Below are 4,519 nucleotides of genomic sequence, written 5' to 3'. Positions count from 1 at the left end.
ATTTCAATTTAGTTTATTATCTATTTCACTTGCTTTGGCAATCTAAACATGTGTTTCCCATGCCAATAAAGCCCTTAAATTGAATTGAGAGGAAGAGAAAGAGAGAGGAGGGGTGGATGAAGAACTGTCTGTTTAACTGTGAGACAGAGAGAGAGGGAGAGAAGGGGGTACAGAAAGAGAGTGGGGAGAGGCATTTAGGCCTGGCCCTCTGTAGGAGAACTGTACATTTGACTGTGCTGTGGACTAATGGTGCTGGCAGGGAGAGGGAGAAGGAGAGAGGGGCTGCAAAGAGAGAGAGAGAGAGAGAGAGAGAGAGAGAGAGAGAGAAAGGAGGGGGGGCTGAGAGAGAGAGAAAAGGAGGGGTGGGTGACTGTCCGTTTGACTGTGCTGTGGACTAATGGAGCTGGCAGGGCGGAATCAATTACTAGCCAGGGAGGATTTTCCCACAGGCTGGAGCTTGGGAACACAGGAGCGCTCCCTCCTCAGGCCAAGACAGCTGGCACGGCTACCGCCACAGCCCTGACATTGGGAAAAGAGCCTGTCCGGACAGACAGACTCACAAACCCCAAAAAGTTCACTGTTAAACCTCTGACTGACTGACCGATCATACTTTTTGTTGGTGTTCTGCTTCAGTACCACCACTTGCTGAACATTAAAACCACTGTTACATGTGAGATTTACCCTCTAACAGGTTACCTAATATTGCGTCAAGATGATATTATCATAATGAAATAAGCAGAAAATTATTCAAAAGTAACATTCATACATACTCTAAACCTGTGTCCGTCAGTTTGTGATAAAGAATGTCATGTACAACTCAAAATGTCCTGAAACGCTCTGTTTAGTCTTTGGGGGATAAATAGCACAGAATGAGAATATTTTAACCCTTACTGAATGCAAGGCCATTTTCTGAAAGTATCCCCTCTTACCCTCAGTATGGTCCAGTCCCCATGTGGGTCCCACCAGAAACCCCTCCACCTTCCCCTGGACTCAGTATGAGCCCAGAGCTGTCCCTCCCCAGGTTGACATCACGTGTCACTCTCCACGTGGGAGACAAAGCGACCAGACAGTGTTGATGCCATTGTAGGGTCGGGCCACTGGGGTCTTTCACAACCAGTTTAAAGAAACATCCACTCAGGGCTACTGAGATGCCCAACGGGTCAGCACACTTTGTGTGTGTGTGTGTTTTGACAGAGGTGTAATCACGTGTAACAATGCAGCATGCGTGTGCGTGTGCGTATGTGTGAGTGTGTGTGTGTGTGTGTGTGTGTGTGTGTGTGTGTGTGTGTGTGTGTGTGTGTGTGTGTGTGTGTGTGTGTGTGTGTGTGTGTGTGTGTGTGTGTGTGTGTGCGCGCACGTAATTGTGTGTGTGTAAGTGGGTGCTGTGACAGAAGTGTGTGATCATATATCACCATTTCTATCCTGTGGGGAGGAGAAGGAGCTGAGACTTCTGTTGTCACAGCACATATAGTATGTATGATACACACAGTCTTGTTTAACTGACCTTGTGGAGACACACAATTCAGTCCCATTCAAAATCCTATTTTCCCTAAACCTAACCCCCAAAACCTAACCTTAACCCTAACCCTAACCCTAACCCAAAAACCTAACCCTAACCCTAAAACTAACCCTAGCTCCTAACCCTAAACCTAAGTCTAACCCTAACACTAATTCTAACCTTAACCCCCCTAGAAATCGAATTTGACCTTGTATAGACTAACAAAATGTCCCCAGTTGGTCAAATTTTAGTTTGTTTACAATTCTTGTGTCATCCCCACAAGTATTGTTTAACACATCCACACACACACACACACACACACACATGCACACACACACACACGCACATGCACGCGCGTGCACACACACACACACACACAGCTGGAATACCAGCTGCCATTCCTTGACACATACATACACGCGGGATTGCCAATGTGTGTGTGTGTGTGTGTGTGTGTGTGTGTGTGTGTGTGTGTGTGTGTGTGTGTGTGTGTGTGTGTGTGTGTGTGTGTGTGTGTGTGTGTGTGTGTGTGTGTCATTTCCAGGCTATAGTCAGTGAGGCCTTGTCACGGAGTGAACTCTTGATCTGTATATCTGCTGCTAGCCAAGACACACACACACACACACACACGCTCGCATGCACGCACGCACGCACGCTCGCTCGCACGCACGCACGCACACACACACACACACACACACACACACACACACACACACACACACACACACACACACACACACACACACACACACACACACACACACACACACACACACACACACATTGGCCATCCTGCGTGTATGTATGTATGTGTGAAGGAAGGGCAGCTGGAAATCCCCCACACTGCAGGAGCAGACAGGGGAAGAGATGATGGGAACATGGAGATCTATGAAGAGAGGGAAAGTACTTGAACCCCCCTCTAAAAGAAATCCACAAACACTCAGGGCTCTACTCCGTCTGGATCTCTGAAGCGTTACAGATTGCGTGATAGAAATGTCAAGGTAATTTCCGATTGAGCCGAAATACACAACCTCTACCGCCAATAGTGTCTTCACTAACGTGAGAACATTGCCTTTGAATTTCCATGATGCGGACTGAATAGAGGCCTATGACATGACATGTAAATACGAATGGGGGGAGCAATAACTACCAACAGTCTGCCTGCGCTTCACCTCTCTGCTCCTTTAACACCATCCTGAGTCTCACTCTGGAGAGAGAGAGAGAGAGAGAGAGAGAGAGGAGGGTGAGAGAGAGAGAGAGAGAGAGAGAGAGAGAGAGAGAGAGAGAGAGAGAGAAAGGAGGGTGAGAACATTGTTGAGAACAGAGAGAGTAGGGTGAGAACATTGTTGAGAACAGAGAGAGGAGGGTGAGAACATTGTTCAGAACAGAGAGAGGAGGGTGAGAACATTGTTCAGAACAGAGAGGGGAAGGTGAGAACATTGTTGGAACAGAGAGAGGAGGGTGAGAACATTGTTCAGAACAGAGAGGGGAGGGTGAGAACATTCTTCAGAACAGAGAGAGGAGGGTGAGAACATTGCTGAGAACAGAAAGAGGAGGGTGAGAACATTGTTCAGAACAGAGAGGGGAGGGGAGATAAGGAGAGAGAGTGTTTTAGGGAGGTAGAGAGGGAAGGAAGGAGGGTGTTTGTTGAGACGAGGGAGGTGAGAGTCTGGTTTATTTGTGATGGGGGATGAGGGTGTCTGTTTGTACAGGATTAGTAACAGTGAGTGTGTGTTGGGTGGGAACAGGGAAGGGGGGGGGGGTGATTGTGAGTTTGGTGGGGAGGGAGGGACACAGTGTTCTCATGTTTGTTTAGTAACATGAAGAGTGGTTTAACGTGAGATAACGTTTCCCAATGAGGATTAGCTGTAAGATGACATGGCCCACAGACTCTGATACAAGGTTTGTTTTGATGTAAACTTCAGATTTTGGAGCTGATCCCAGATCTGTGTCTCTCTGTGCAACTTCTACTGCTTCTGGGCCAGAGTCGTGCAGTGGAGGACTGTTCCCAGACCAGTAGATTGGTATTAGTCAGGGACCAGGGACCAGGGTCCAGTGTGACTGTTGTGATGATGGTCAAATATACGTAGGATTTAGGGAGAGTAAGTACTGATCCTGGATCTGTGGATCTCAGACACTTCTACTATACACTGTTTGAAAAAATGTGCTATCTACAACCTTAAAGGGTTCTTCAGCTGTTCTCGTAGGAGAACCCTTTGAATAACCATTTAGAACCCTTTTGGGTTTCATGTAGAACCGTTTTGTCAGAGGGTTCTACCTGGATCCAAAAAGGGTTCTACCTGGAATAAAAAAGGGTTATCCTATAGGGACAGTCGTAGAACCATTTTGGAAGCCTTTTTTCTAAGAGTGTATCAGTCATCTCAGAAGGATGGTATCACCCAGGATGCTGGGTTGTGGGGCGATGTGATTGTGTGTGAGCCAAGGTAAGGAAGTGCTGCTGTGCAGGGATAACACTGCTCTAAATGGAGAAGCAGAGACCCAGGGGGGCTGGAGGGTGGAGGCTGGCGACAGGCGACAGGCTCTCCCCCACAACCACACCCTGGTCTGGGTCTGGGGAGCATTGTGAAGCCCAAAGCTTGACCAAAGCCCCTGGGTGGGTCTGACGGCCACACACCCAATCAGACAGACATCTAGGCTCGGGTCATTGTGATGTGGTGGTGCTCCCAGCCCGGCCACTGTGAGAATGTTTTACAACAGAACAGGCCCCAAAGGTTCTACAGCTCAGGATGTAAACAGTTATTGTCTAACAGAAAATAGTATCACTACTCACAGTGCTATATTATGATCGTGTAGAATAGAACAGTGACTCTGATCTGATGCATTGGTGGCATTTAGTTCTTGGACAAAAAAAGCATCTGGCAAAATATCAAGTCCTCATCTGTTTATACTGTCTGGCACATACACTACCTCACTTTGTTGATCCATTTCCGCTTTTATAAGTGATTCTGAATTAAGCCACAAACACCGAACAACAGAGAAACCACAACCATTCAAGATAAC

Source organism: Oncorhynchus mykiss, chromosome 18 (genome assembly GCF_057628025.1).
Source record: "Oncorhynchus mykiss isolate SJ-2025 chromosome 18, ASM5762802v1, whole genome shotgun sequence".
NCBI lineage: Eukaryota > Metazoa > Chordata > Actinopteri > Salmoniformes > Salmonidae > Oncorhynchus > Oncorhynchus mykiss.
This window is presented reverse-complemented; position numbering follows the sequence as displayed.